This window comes from Equus przewalskii, chromosome 29 (genome assembly GCF_037783145.1).
Source record: "Equus przewalskii isolate Varuska chromosome 29, EquPr2, whole genome shotgun sequence".
NCBI classification, from domain to species: Eukaryota; Metazoa; Chordata; class Mammalia; order Perissodactyla; family Equidae; genus Equus; species Equus przewalskii.
In genome coordinates this window covers 19,049,819-19,065,377 of record NC_091859.1, presented here as the reverse complement: position 1 = coordinate 19,065,377, position 15,559 = coordinate 19,049,819, and the positions used below count along the sequence as shown (strand labels likewise).

Sequence of the window (15,559 nt, the reverse complement as noted above, 5' to 3'; positions counted from 1 at the left end):
CAGGGAGGCCAAGACCATAGGTGGAAGTCAAGTGGCCCCAGCTACAGAGAGAGCAGAGCTACAAAGGGAGGGGATCAGGAAGTGCCTTACCCAAACGTTGCTGATAATCAATGGGTCCATATCAGCTTTCTGCAAAATCTCCTAATTATTTTTCTGAGAGCTTTGTCTATGACTGTGACCTAGTCAAATATTTTTATTATGAACTTGAATGAAAATGAAGGAGATATGAAAATCGAATTTGTGGTCACATGAATGGGTAAAAACTACTAATATGTTGAACTCAATAATCTGAAAGTTAAGAGTAGTTAAATCTGCATCTGGTCAGCAGCTCTTAATGTGGCTCTTTCCAACTTCACAATAAAATGCTTATGAAGACAAAAACATCTTGAAGACACAATCCGGTATACTGGGACCATATCCAAGGACTGGCCCATTTTGAGTACCTTGGAGGAATTTCTATGAATTCCGAGGCCAAGAGAAAGTAATTGAAGGAGGTAAGTGGTAGATCCATGTGCTTATGTGGGGAGACAACCTGCTAGAAATGGTTTGTCTCTCCTCTGCTTTCTGGCTCTGGATCAGAAGCCCAAGATCAGTATCAGCTGGAAACATAGACCACTGCAGGTTTTTTTTTTTTTTTAAAGATTGGCACCTGAGCTAACATCTGTTGCCAATCTTCTTTTTTTTCTTCTTCTCCCCAAAACCCCAGTAAAAAGTTGTATGTCCTTCTGGCTCTGCAATGTGGGACGCCACCTCAGCATGGCTTGATGAGTGGTCTAGGTCTGCACCCAGGATCCGAACCAGTGAAACCCTGGGCTGCCAAAGCTGAGTGCGTGAACTTAACCACTCGGCCAAGGGGCCGGCCCCCACTGCAGGTCTTTTCTCTGCCTGTGTGTGTGAGGTGGAGTTCTAATTTTTGTCCTCTCCCAAGGGTAACCAATTTTCTCCCCACCATTTATCAAACAATTTATTTCTTCCCTACTAAGTTTTGATGCCACCTCTTTCATACATCAAGATCCTGGGATCTGTTTCTGGACTCTATTCTGTTTCATTGTTTGATCGTCTGTTCTTGTGCTACTAACAAATTGTTGTTTTTAAATTACCTTGGTTTTGTAACGTGTCTTAATAGATGGCAGGGGAACTTTGTTCTTTTTTTCCCTGAAAAAAAACAAAAACACCCAAATTTTTTTTCATGTAAATTGAGCAAATACTCCCAAATTTTACTGTGATTTTGGGTGGAAATTGTGTTAAAATCATAGACTACTTTGGAGAGAATTCGAATCTTTACGATTGTTCATTTTCTCCACATGGGCATGCCTTGTATTTCCATCTATCCTTTTGAGTACTTCAGTACTATGCTACACAAAGTATGGTCCATGGACCAGCTACATGAGCCTCACCAGGGAGGTTTTGAAATGCCAACTTTGAGGTCCCTCCCAGAACTACTGAATCAGAATCTGCTTTTTAAACAAGATCCCCAGGTGATTTGTATGTACATTGAAGCTGGAAAAATACCTCTTTAGTCAGATTTTAAAGATTTCGCCAAGATATTTGCTGTTTATTTATTAGGATAATTCCTAGGTTAACATAGTCAGAAAGGTATCCAGACCCTTTGCTGAACTTCACCAAGAATTCTAAATAGTGCATCTACCAAATCTCTTTGGAGTTTTCTGTGAAGATTTATATCATCTGTAAATAATGACTGAGCCTCTTGACTCTCTTCCCTTCCCATCTTTATTCATCTTTCTTTCTCTTGATTTATTTTATTGGCCACGACTTCCAATAGCACATGGAAATTATGGGTGAGAAAAGGCATCCTAGTCTTATTCTCAACCTTAAAGGAAATGCTTCTAGTATTTCTTCCATAAATATTAAATTTGCTGCTGAGTTTTAGTTGATGACCTTATCAGGTTATGAAACGTTTTCTCTATTTCTAGTTTTCTAAAGAGCTTTTTCAAAAGTTCACTATAGATTTAAACATTATTTTCTGCATATATAAGAGAAAATCATGTCACTTTTGTCCTTTGGTCTGTTAACATGAATTACATTGCTACAGTTTCTCTCTTTGAACCATCCTTACATTCCTAGAACAAATTTTATACTGTTAAGATTCACCCTTCAACACTCTCTCTCTCATTAGATAATGTGGAATAAAGAATGTAGCTTTTTGTATTAAACAATGAGAGTAAAAGTGCAACTGAACTTAATTTTGTATGTTCTCATTCTCTGCCTCTCTAATCAAAAGAACATGGGCCAAAGCAAACACATAAAACTTCTCAGGGAGATAAATTGCTCTTGTTTGTGACCTCAATAAGTATTTGGAATAAAGGAATAAATAGAACTGTTGATTTTTTTCCCCTGGTTTTTGGTTCAATAACCTAGACAAATTTTGAAAATGATCTCTAGAGACGGATGTCCTCAGCCATTCCTCACATGTGGTATTCTCATGGGATGACACGGAGGTTACGTTAGGGTCAAGCTCCTCCCTTGCTGTTTGTATTAGAAGACGATGCTCTTGACTTCAATTACCATCTCTGTGTAGGTATGGAACAGAAGACTCAGCCACAACCATTTGATATACTGCTTTATAAGATCTCTTCTTTATAGCTAAAACTTCTGGTTAATAGAGCCCAGTGTGGTTTACAGTTACGCATATGGACTGAGGCCTCCACTCCAGAAGCCACTCTATTGCTGATGTATAACATGCCAGGCTGGGATTCTCTGTTCTCTTAATGCAAAACAGCCGAGCAAGGCTCTTGGCAGTCAAGCATCCATAGTTTCTTCTCTGTTGACCTGTTATAACAATGATGCTCCTCTATTCCCAGTTTATGAGTGTCTCCTTTGAGCAGGGGTTCTTAATCTTTCGAGAATCCACTGGAAACTCTTTTCAGAAAAATGAAAAAAAAAGGCATATTCTTCCCAGAAGTTCACAGCCATAGTCTGAGTAGGGGTCTGTGGGCTATAGGTTAAAACCCCTGAAATAGAGTCAGAATAGAAAAATGGCTGGAAGCACCACAATGTGGTTGACATTTAGCTTCAGTACAGCCACGCAAAGGATATGCTCATTTTCTTGATGGTTCCAGTTTTTCAGGTGAATGGTTCAGGGAACAGCTAAACTGAACAGCAGCTTGCCAGGGACTTTGTGCTGGAGATGTGGTAGTGTATAAAGAGTACAGAGTTGCACAACCTCAGATCTTCAGGCCCTGTGAGAAATTGTGCTAACAGCCAAAAACATCCATAATCCTTTTAAGATTTACTTTCGTACAAGTTTCTAGAGAACAGTGATCATGGAGTACTCCTGGAAGACCATAAAAGGACTGTGGATGACACTCAGGGCCTTCTCACTTGGGCATTGATTCTAATTCCAGCCTCCCTGTCATGTGTGACATCCTGGGTTTGACTATACTCATTCATCTCCTCACTCATATAGTCATCCATTCATCAAATATTTAATTGATGTCACCATAAATCCAACTAGGCCTCCTAATGGTGAATTTTCATCTTCTCCTTTGCCAGGAAACATACAACGAAAAAATATTCTTTAGGATAAGAATAAGCTAAAGAGAAAGGAATGCTCTTTTCATTTAACGGCCACAGCATGAGTCCTCATTCAGAGAAAGACAAGAACTGGAGCAGAGCACAGCATGGAAGAAAAGCAGGACGAGGGTCTGCAATTCATCTCTTACGTCTGACGTGTTGTGGTGGAAAGAACAACAGTGATGTAGTGATTTTACACCTATTCCGATTCTTATATTTTAGATCTTGAACACTTGTATAAATTTTAAGCAAAGCCAAAAAATATGCAAAAGGAAAAGAGCACATCTTTATATTTTTGGAGAAATAATAGAGGTGCCAAAACATATGCTCTCAATTAGATTTTAATAAATCCAATTACACTTTAATCAAATCCATTTGTGTTTTAAAGACCTGAAATCTGTAAAACCATTGAATAGGGTATCCTACTATTTATAACGTAATGATTTATACTTTTAATTGACTTCAGAACATGGGGTTATTTTATTTGGTCTCTGAAGAGTTTCTCCACCCTGGGTCCAGAAGAAAAGCACAACTAGAAACCACAGCTGATTACATAACAGAAAATTCCAGCGAGGTACAAATCTGATCCTCACTTTTAGTCTGGTTTTCTTTGTTTATTTGTTTTTAAATGAAAGCACATATAATTTTTGAATTATGATTAGCTTTTTTGTTTTTCCATTTTGGAAAGCTATCAGTAACAGTTTTTTCAGGACCGAAGCATAAAGGAATGTGGGGAAAGGATTGACCTTTTTCTCATTGTCTGGAACCTTCAAGAATGCAAAACTGAGATATTATAGTCTCAGTTAAGCTATTCATTGTTACCAGTTGGTAAAATGCAATACCGTTTATGTTGAATTTCTGCAACCATGGAAAGTACTGACAAGAATTGCTTTTACATAAAAAAAAATAAAGTCTAGATCAGAAATGAAACATAGATTAGAAGAACACTATACATCATTCTTCCAGACCTGCTCTGTCCAATACTGTGGCCACTCACCATAGGTGGCTATTGAGTGCTTGAAATGCAGCGTCAGGTAAGAAAAACATCCTCTAACCTCTTAGGTTCAGTACCTGGGGACCTGCAAAATAAACCAACAAGAGAGAGATTAACAAGAGAAAAGGCACACAATTTTTATTACTATTTATGTGCTTAGGAGTTCACAAAAAGGAAGTGAAACTCAAAGAAGCAGTTAGACTTGGGGGCTTATATACCATTTTAACAAAAGAAAGAGGGTTTGGACTTGAAGGGATGATAAATCATGCGGAAGTGACTAGGAAACATGTGGGGGTACTAATGGAAGACAAAGGTTATCTTAGTAAGGCCTGTTGTTGCAAATTCATCTCAGTGTCTCCAGTGATAACAGTTGCTCTTCCCTTCCCGGTACCTGGTATGGGGAGGGGGGTACCTTCACAAAAGGAAATGTATGTGCTGCTTTTAGGCAGACAAAGGAAGGGCAGAGAACTTCCTGAATCTATTCATTCTCAATTGCCTTTAGTTCAAAATAATCCTTATGCCAAAGGGGCATATTTTGGGGTGGCATACCAAGATCCCCTTCAGTAGCAAGTCTGAATTGAGACGTACTGTAAACGTAAAATACACACCAGATTTTGAAGACGTAGGATGAAGAAAAAAGAATGTAAAGTATCTTATTAATGATTTTTTTATACTGATTACCTGCTGAAATTATATTTTTGATATACTGGGCTAAATGAAATATATTATTAAATTAATTTCATCTGTTTCTACTTTTTTTTTTAAATGTGGCTACTATGACATTTAAAATGACATGTGGCTTGCATTATCTTACTATGAGACAGTGCTGTCCTGGACATTAAATAAATGACTCAAGTTGAGGGTGTACTTGGTTTTTAACAGAGTGGCCTTCATTGCCAGGTGGACAGCAGAGGTTAGCTAATTTACTAGAATGACAACAATTTAAACTCAAAACTGATCTAAACAATGGGAAGACCTCCTGGATTGCTCAGAATAGTGAGAGCATTTTTATTGTTGTGTTTGTTGGTTTAAACTTTCAGTGATATGTGGTTAATCTATCTGGGGTGACACTTTTCATGTCCACGCCAAAGACGGCCCTCAAATCGTTAGAGTGTGAGACAAGGACGACAAATCCCGAGTTGAATGGGAGGGAAGAGATGAAGTTAAACAGAAGGAAGGTCTGATGGAATGAAAAGTTAGCTGAAGAGCACTTCCTGACAGCGAGCATCCGTGCAAAGAATTTGACCATTGATGCAAATGTAATGTAGCAAACATCTCCCAGGTAACTTCAACCTGAGACAGACTGAGGGGGCAAGATAATACTAATTAAAAGAAAAACTGAGGCCAGCCTGGTGGCACAGCGGGTAAGTGTGCACATTCCGCTTTGGCAGCCTGGGGTTTGCCAGTTCGGATCCCAGGTGTGGACCTATGCACTGCTTGTCAAGCCATGCTGTGGCAGGCATCCCACAAATAAAGTAGAGGAAGATGGGCACAAATGTTAGCACAGGGCCAGTCTTCCTCAGCAAAAAGAGGAGGATTGGCAGCAGATATTAGCTCAGGGCTAATCTTCCTCAAAAAAAAAAAAAAAAGAAAGAAAGAAAAATTATCATTTTGCACAAGCCCTCATCAGCTGATTCCTGGATTTGTTCTGTGTCTGTCCTGATGGCTCAAGTTGGCCATGAGGACGGCTCTGAGTGAAACCTGAGGGGTCTTTTTGTCCCACATTTTCTCTTGGCTCCTCAGTTCTGAAATAGCTCCCAGTCATTTCCGAGTCTTTTGGGCCAGAGACGGCCACACCTATGACCTGCCAGTTCTGCACCTGCTCCCTTGACACTGGTGGAGCTGATGTCACGCCACAGAGTGCTGCTTCAGCAAACCCTGCAGGCCTCTGTGTGCCCGGGGCCAGCAGTCCTGAGTCTCTACAACAGCTTGTCCCTCTCCACCAGAAACTGGGACCTTCCTAGCTTCTTTCCTGACCCTGCCCATGGGGAACGTCGGCCTTGGCTTTAAGCAGCTTGAGCCTGGGCAGTAGGCCTGATGTCACTCTCTTTTGTCCTTCTTGTGCTTCTGTTTGGACAATGTTGAATTTTACCTGAATCTTCAGACAGACCCTAACCCTTTTGTGTCCCAGAAAATGGCTTACTGCAAGACACACCATGCCCCACGTGACTCACAGAAGACTCAGGAAGGCCCCCCCTTGCTTGCCTGTGGCAAGGCCAGACACACAGACCTTCCAAATTCCCACTCTTAGCCTCATAAATGACTAATTGGACTGCTTATCTCCACCGATCAATCAGAACAATGCGTTTGTCAACCGAACTTTGGTTAAGCTTCTCTCCTTACCCCAGGTCCCTGAACTTTGGCCCACTCTCAGCAGGGCCCAGCATACAGCCCTGCCTTGAGGGCCCCTCCTTAAAATAGGCTGGCCTCAGGGGGAAACATTCTCTGATTTGCTATCCCGGCAGGCCAGGCCTTCATCCCACTTCCCCACACCCAGTTCCGGTTCACTCCTCCCTATAAAAGAAAACCCCCTTTGGACTAACTCTTGAGATGCTTGCAGACCTTATGGTCAGATCTTTCTCCCTGTTGCAAGAGTCCCTTTCTCCTCCTTGCAAATAACCTTTTGAATAAAGCCTCTCCTTACTAAGTCTGGCTTTGCTTTTTATTTTTTAGTTTTTATAGGCAGAGGGAAGGATACCTCAGAGAAGGCCCAGCCCCAGAATCTCACTTCCTTCAGAAACCCACATTTACTTGTCTTTGTTTACCTCATACTAAGCTGAATCAATGTATTGTGATTTTTAAAAAAGGATTTTGCTATACTGGGTACATTAAAAGGACTTCACAGAGTAACCCACCAGCAGCATGTGTCAGTATCCAAGAATGGGGTAGTCAGGAAATCCTGGGCTCTGGGAAGCACGTGCCTGTCTGTCACCCACCACAGCTGTGCAGCATGGTGATGTCACCTTCCCGAGCCTTATTTTCACCCCACTACCAGACATTGCCAAATGGCAGTCCTGGGACCAAGTTCAGCCCCAGATTTCCTTTATTTGGCCCACCCAGTATTGAAAACATTTCTTTTGATTAGTTACCACTGTTCTTTAAAAACCAGGGGAGTTCACATAAATCTTCTAGCTTCTCTTGAAAAGTAGGACCTGGACCCTTTGTTTACATCTTCCGGTGGGGGAACAAGTCCTCATAGCCGGCCTGCTTTGCTCACTTACATTTCCTGTCTGACCTGTGGCCTTAAGTGGTTAACCTTGATCACGGCATGGAGTGAACAGTACTTCCCTCACTCAGTCACAGTGAGGTTGAAATAAGGTAGTGTCAAGTGGCTTCCAGTAAGAACTCCATAACTGTTACCTCTTCCTCCTTGCTGGTATTTAGGCTCTTGGGCTAACATTGACTTTTAAACATTTAAGTAGATTTTTTCCTACTTTGAGTACACAGTTAATGGTTAAAAATAACAACAGAGGAAAAGTTAAAAGAGCATCTGAGATGAAGCGAATCCTTAGGGGAAAAGAGGATGACTTCAGAATCTTGAAAATGTGTTTGAAAAATAGACTTTTAAAAAAAATTTAAATCTTAGACTGTAAGTATGTCTTCCAGGAAAATCATTTAATCAATGAGATAGTTCATTGGTGAAATAGATGTTTTTCCTATCCTGTGCCAAAAAACTGATTTGACTGATTTTACGATTAAATTGAGGGAGGCAGCTGATTGTTTTTGCAAACTCATTCCTCGCCCTTTATTGATTCGGTTTAAAGTTTAGCCATTGGACATTACGGTAAAGTGACTAATCCACCTTGAACTGACAAAAGGAAGGTCAGTTCCCAATTGAAAACATCATACATAATAAGATGTGTCACAGTACTTATGGATTTTTTGAATCCAACTTTTCCTTGAAACTTGCATCTGATCGCTGGAATATGAAGGCTGGAGTACTCGGATTACGAATCTCTGCCTTGAGGTTAGCTCTGGGCTATCAAAGCAGCCTCAACAGCTGCTCCTTCTAGAGGGCTCAGAAGTAATGAGAACTCACTTGCGGGTTCCATTTCCTCTCCTGAAGACTTCTTTGCAGATCCGAACCTTGACGAGGCTTCTCCCTCCCACCAGGCTCCCTTGTGGGTCCTGCTAAGCCTACTGTGAGCAGCTACATATTGCAAAACTCTCGAGTGGGTCTTCCTCCCCACAGTCCTTGCTGAACGGTGAAGCCCAGGGTCAGTTTCAAGAAGGCTGTGCCCAACAGCTGTCAGAACAATGCGCCCCGTCTACAGAGTCCACAGGCATCTCACGCCAGGCCTGCCAGTCCCCACTGCCCACGTGAGCGCAGGCTGGAATCTGGAGGGGCCTGCCAACCCCTCGTCCAGGACTCGCCACTTCTCCCAGCCTCAGGCTTCTCTTTCACAATATGCACAACATTCCCTTCTTCTAGATGCTTCTCTTAGCCTGGCTTCTCTTCTTTATGTTTGAAAAATGATGCCACTTCTTTTCCCCAGGAGAGGTCTTTGAATGCTTCTGGCATTTTCACAGATTGCTTTCTTTTTTCCTTAAACTTTAGTTATGATACAAAATGTGGCAAATTTAAATGTTTCATCAGCTGTTACTAAGCTGCATCCCTGCTTCCTTTGTAAACGCTTTCCAGGACTCAATGAATTGTGTCACATTTTAGTTTTTTGAAAGGAACTAGCACCCTCTACAGGCCGACGTTTGTATGAGTCAGAAACCGCATCTCACAGGGAGTGTTTCTAATACTAGAGCCTAAGGCAAAACATCACATTTGTCAAAATTATCCCTGAAAATCCCTGAAATTATCAGCCAGCATAAAAATCAAGAATTGACTTCTTTTTGTGTGTGTGTGAGGAAGATTGGCCCTGAGCTAACATGTGTGTCCATCTTCCTCTATTTTATATGGGGGACACTGCCACAGCACGACTTGATGAGAGGTGTCTTGATCCGCGCCCGGGATCTGGGCCTGCGGGATCTAGGCTGCTGAAGTGGAGCACACAAACTTAACCACTAAGCCTCTGGGCCAGCCCCAAGAATTCACTTTTTTTGTTTCTCTTAATTTGGTGGCTGTCTCCCTTTACCTGGAGCAGGGGAACTTCAACAGGGGAAGGAAGATTAGGTTAAATAAAGACAAAGTCTCTTTCTCCACCCCTCTTTTTGTCTCTCATCCCCCTACCTCCCTGTTTTGAGAAGCTCATATTCTTCCATTCCCATCTAGTATATTCATTCAGCAGCATTTGTTGACTGTCTACTAGATGCCCACCACCATTCTGGTTCTAACACAGAGACATCCCTGCTCACATGGAACTTATATTCTAACGAGGAGATAAAGAAGATTAACACCCAAGTTTTGAAAAGAGACATTTTTTCCGGAGGGTGGTAAGTACTCTGAGGATAATAAAACAGGACTGTGGCCCAGAGAGTGGTGGGAGCAGAGGGATAAACTGTCTGAAATAGAGCAGTCACAGCGGGCCTCCAGTAGGAGGTGACTTTGAGCTGAGATCTGAATGAGGAGACAGGTGTGTAAGCTTGATGACTTACAAACCATGGAAACGGGGGTTGATGAAACTGTTCCTCAAACCCTTTAGCTCTTACACTGCTGAATTCAATAGTTTGAGTTTCTTTATTGAATATCCTCTTCTGGTTTGTTGTCTAGACTTTCATTTAGCTTAACATGTTGTTGTTAACGTTTAACAGATTATTCTTATTTATTTTCAATTATAGGATGAAGTGAATAATTCTGAGCTGTTCTTGACTGCAGGAAGTGAGGGGTGGGAGTTAAGAAACAGGATGGGCAGGCTATTTGAGGCCAACCTTTGGAGTGGAACAGAAGTCTTCCTTCCATAGTCACTCCTCCTCCATCCCGGGAGCACCTCCTCAAGCTAATGTCCTGCCTTTGCCATCTTCTCTGAGAAGGCTCTTCAAGGCCAGGGTGACAAGGCTGTTCGGACCTTGAAGAATCCAGGAAATAGGAGAAGTATCAATCTACTGATGGTGATCATTTACAAGTCTGTTCCAAATCGTGTCTCTCTGACAGTGAAGAGTGGAACTCCCCAACAGAGTGAGAAGGAAGCTCCAGTCCCAAGCAGGGAAGTAACAGAAAGAAGAGAAAGTGATTGAGAGGGGAGGTGGAAGTGAACCCAAGAGATTGAGCATTAAGCCTAAAAGGAATGAGGAGGCTATTTCATTTATTCATCCATTCATCAGGTATCTAGTGGACATTTGCAATATGCCAAGCACTGTGATAGACACTGGGCATGTTACAGTGAACAAGACCTAGTCCTGAACTCAAGGTTCAGGGACAATCCATGTAAAACATTGTCAAGTCCATCAAGAGGGCTCCTATGATGCTACAACCCTCAATCCAACATTCCCTGCCCATTGGGCTGCTGTTAGACTGCCCAGGGCTCTCAGTTTGGGGACATACCCTACTTTAGACACCTCTTCATATTCTACTTCTTCTTCCGCCAAACACTGGTAGACAGAGAGAACAGAGTATAATGATTGACAGCATGGGCTTTGGAATCCCAAGCTCTTGGTTTCAAGTTCTGATGTTGCCAGTTACTGGATACCTGGCTTAAAACATTTAATGCCTTAGTGTTCTCATCTCAACAATGGGGATTAAAACAACTTCTTCAAAGGGTTTCTATGCAGACTAAATGAGAGAATTATGTACAGTGTTGAGCCAACTATTTGGCACTGAGTGAGTATGGTAGGCTAAATACTGACCCCAAAAGATATCCAGGTCTTAATCCCCAGAATTGTGAATATTACCTTATATGGTAAAGGCATTTTGCAGATATGATTAAATGAAGTGCCTTGAGACAGTTAGATTATCCTGGGCTATCTAGGTGGGTCCTAAATGTAATAACAACTATGCTTATATGAGGGAGACAGAGGGAAATTTGACCACAGAAGAGTCAGACAGAAGGCAATGTGGTGATGGAAGCAGAGACAGATTTGAAGATGATATGCCACTAACTTTGAAGATGAAAGAAGAAGCCATAAACCAAAGAATGCAAGGAATACAGCTATGGAAACTAGCAAAGGCAAGGAAACAGGTTCTCCCCAGAGCCTCCAGAAGGAATGCAGCCCTGCCAGCATCTTGACTTTAATCCATGAAACTGAGAGCCTCCAGAAATGAAAGGAAATAAATTTGTGTTGATTTTAGCCACAAAAATTGTAGTAATTTGTTATGGAGGCAATAAGAAACTAACACCAGGGGCTGGCCTCATGGCAGAATGGTTAAGTTCACATGCTCCACTTGGGCGGCCTGGGGTTCGCTGGTTCGGATCCTGGGTGTGGACTATGCACTGCTCATCATGCCATGCTGCAGCAGCATCCCACATAGAAGAACCAGAATGACTTACCGCTAGGATATACAACTGTGTACTGGGGCTTTGGGGAGAAAAAAATAGAGGAAGATTGGCAATAGATGTTAGCTCAGGGCCAATCTTCCTCACCAAAAAAAAAGCATACCTTTAAAAAAAGAACAAAAAGAAACTAACACGGTAGACAATAAATGCCTGTAGAAGAGAAACATGTCACAGTGAAATATTAATAACTATGATTTTTTGAGAACTATTATAGTCTATGTTCTAAGTGCTCTACATAAATTAAGCCATTTAATCCTCACAACAACCTTGAGTTAAGCACTATTATTGCCTTCTTTTTAAAAGATGAAGAAACTGAGGCACAGAGAGGTTAAGTAATTTGTCCCAGATTACACAGCTACAACCTTGACTGAGCTGGGGTACGACTATAAGCAGTCTAGTCCCTAAATCTCCATTCCTAATCTCTATGCTTACTGCTTACCACGTGTTGTATGTCAAGCTACAGCACACAGATCCCATAAAAGAAGACTAAAATGTTGTCACTGCCCAGCCTTCCCCTTTTGGAAATGGAGAGCTCAAGAAGTCTTGTCAACTGGGGGCCACAGTGGTGGTGATGGGGTCGGGGGTGGGCAGCTCGGGTAATGGTATTTGTAGTTTGAGTGGGTGGCCTTTTCAGATCCTCAGAGCTCACAGATTCTCTGTGCAGAGTGGATCCTATTGTTCACAGCAGCAAGCTGAAGCAAGGAAATGGGTTCCATTTTATGAACATTTGATGCTGTCTCTCTTCTTCATTTACCTCTTACACTCAGGACACTGAACCGCTGGAGAGAAGATTTCTGATAAAAGGAAATCTTCTGGTTGAGTAACTAGACAGGAGGCTGAAAATGTCATTTCCTCCTGGCTGAGTCCTGCATGAAGCTATCTTTTGTGGGCAGCCTGACACTCCTGGCCAAGAAATGGGACTGGTCAGTGGAGTGCACATCTTTCTCTGCCTCTCCAAGTCAGATTCCTTCACGATATCGCTTGTCCCATGACAGTGGGTTAAGGCAGTGTGTCAAAGAAAAGCCAGAGAGAAACACAGGGTAGTCATGGGGGCACCAGACGTAGGGTGGGAGGAATGAGAAATAAAACACTTGGCAGATCAAATTGGTCTTCTCAAGAGCTTGCTTCCATGATCAGAGTTGCTCATTGTAGTCATAAGGCAAAACGATTGACAATGCCCAGAGAGAAATGGCTTCTGAAATGATATGATGATAGCATGATGCTCGAGCCGTTGTAGGTGGTCAATAAATGGTTAATGAAGAAGTATGAAAAGCAATTTGGGTTAGAAATACTATCTAAATTACACCATGCCATGGGTACCAATTCCTTAAGGGTCCTTTCGAATTGCTTTTTGAATGATCAAGTGAGAGGTTTGCAGTGGGTTGAAAGCATGTGTGACTGGAGCACAAACTGCCTGTGAGGCCCAGTGAGATTCTTCCCAGCCTTAACTGCCCACAGGGTGTTTTGCTCTTTCTATACTTGAAAACACACAGTGTGAGAGATTACTCCTTTTTGAGCTCCTGTCTTCCTTGGTGACAACTATATTCCAAATTACCCAACTTGAGTCAATTTGGTAATTGATTGTTGTTAATGAATAAAAAATTTTGTATTATGGAATAAACTGTGGCATGGTATTTAACTACCTAAATTCATATCTATCTATATCTATCTGTCTGTGTTTCTGTCTCCCTATCTATCCGCAAGTCCTTGACTTTACTAAGGAGTGACTTGTTTCCCTGATTTGGGTATTCTGGTTTTCTGGAGGCTTCCACGAGCATATTTGTTCAACACATACTTGTATTTTCCCAGGAGCAAAACTGAACATAAAATTCTGGTTTTACGGATTAAGAGCCTTGATTACTTACAAGTAGATTATTTTAAATATAATTTTTGAATGTATGAGAAATATGAACTGGATTGTCACCATGCCAGATTGGCATACCTTTCCGCAAGAGAACTAAACCTACATTAGTCACAACTGACTCTGTCAATCTTATAGATGAGAAAAGGGATTTCAATGGTAGAGAGAAGAAAATATCACCATCAAGACATCTGAGAATGCCTTTACAGGTCTTTTTTCTTTACAACCACTTGAAAATGGGATTTCCAGATAAGAGGACACCTAGTTCAATCTGAGTTTCAAATAATCCAAAAAATAAAATTTTAGTCTAAGTATGTTCCATGCTATACTTGGAACCCATTACACTAAATATTGTTTTGTTCCTTCTCTGCAATTAAAATTTAACTGGGCATTTTGTATTTGCATTTGCTAATCTGGCAACTCTACTTTAAAACAACTCAGTTTACGATCCTCAAGGATCATCTAATTGCAGTTCCTGTGGAATAGCTGGATCTCTTGGCTAGAATGGGTTGGTTTCCCTGAGATCTGATCATCAGGCAGAAGCATTTGGGGCATGATCTGGGTCATACAGAACAGTTCCATGCATTGTTGTGGCACAGACTGCTCATTGATGCTCCAACATCTGTTCTCTTCTAATTCAGTATCAATAGAAGTTTAGGATGAGCACAAGGCTTCCCAGCTCAAGTCAACATTTTCCTGTCTCTCCTTCAGCTAGCTGTGGCTGTGTGACCTGCTCCTTGCCTTTAGGATGTGAATAGGTGTGGTATGCCACTTCCAAATCATGCCCTCAAAAGGCATTCCCTTGGGACTGGAGTCAGTCAATGCAACCACGCAGATTCACTTACCTTCCCCCTCTAGACCTTGCTGTTCACCTTGCTTCGGACATCTTTCGTTCCTGTGACTGTAACCACCCCTTTCTCGTTTTCTATTACCAATGGTTGCTTCAGCCTCCCGGGCTCTGTTACCTCCACAGCTATAGGAGCATCTCTCGCACTCAGGTCAGAGAGGCTCAGCTTCCTTAGAGACTGCCTGAAGGGGGAGTAGTCCAACTCAGAAATATGAGAGTATTAACAGCCCATGGGATGAACTTGACCAGTGAGAGACGAAAATCAGACACTGCTACCAGGTAAACTGCTTGCCGCTCCCACCCCTGACAGTGTTCTAAGACCTTGCCCATATTGCCTTCACCTGGTACTTTGTTCGAAATGCAGAAACTCAGGTGGAAGCACAAACCTATTGAATCATCTCTGTATTTTAACAGGATCTCTTGGAGATTCATATGCATATTAAAGTTTGAAAAGCATTGCTCTTATACATAGCTGTTCTGCAAACAAAACAAAACTAGCACCTACACACATTATAGTCAAACTACTGAAAACCAAGGATAAAGAGCAGTCTCTAAGGCAGTCAGAGCAAAAGGACATATTACAGAGGAGCCAAGAGAAGAATGACGGCAGTCTTCTTGTCAGAAGCTGTGTGAGTCAGAACACAATGGAGCAACATCTTTATGAACCGAAAGAACAAAACTGTCAAAAAGATCTGAAAAAATAAAGGATAAAGAAAGACTTCTTCCAACAAACAAAAACTGAGAAATGAATATGAGCAGACCTCCACTCCTAGAAATGTTAAGGGAATTTCTTCAGACAGAAGCAATATTACGCTAGACAGAAACTTGGATCTGCACGGAGAAACAAAGAGTGCCAGAAATGGCAAAAATAATGGGAAATGTGCAATTCCTTTTTAAGTCCTATGTTCTCTAAAAAGATAGGTGATTCAATAAAGCCTATA

General features: G+C 41.7%; 1 long non-coding RNA gene across 1 annotated transcript in view; it reads right to left on the bottom strand.

The window, feature by feature from the left end:
* Positions 1–2,573: 2,573 nt before the first annotated feature.
* LOC139080225 (uncharacterized) overlaps positions 2,574–15,559 on the bottom strand; it is a 45,265-nt gene continuing 32,279 nt past the window's right edge. Inside the window, exon 3 of the long non-coding RNA XR_011534549.1 lies at positions 2,574–4,613. This is a non-coding gene — a long non-coding RNA (uncharacterized lncRNA). The remainder of the gene's footprint in view (positions 4,614–15,559) is intronic.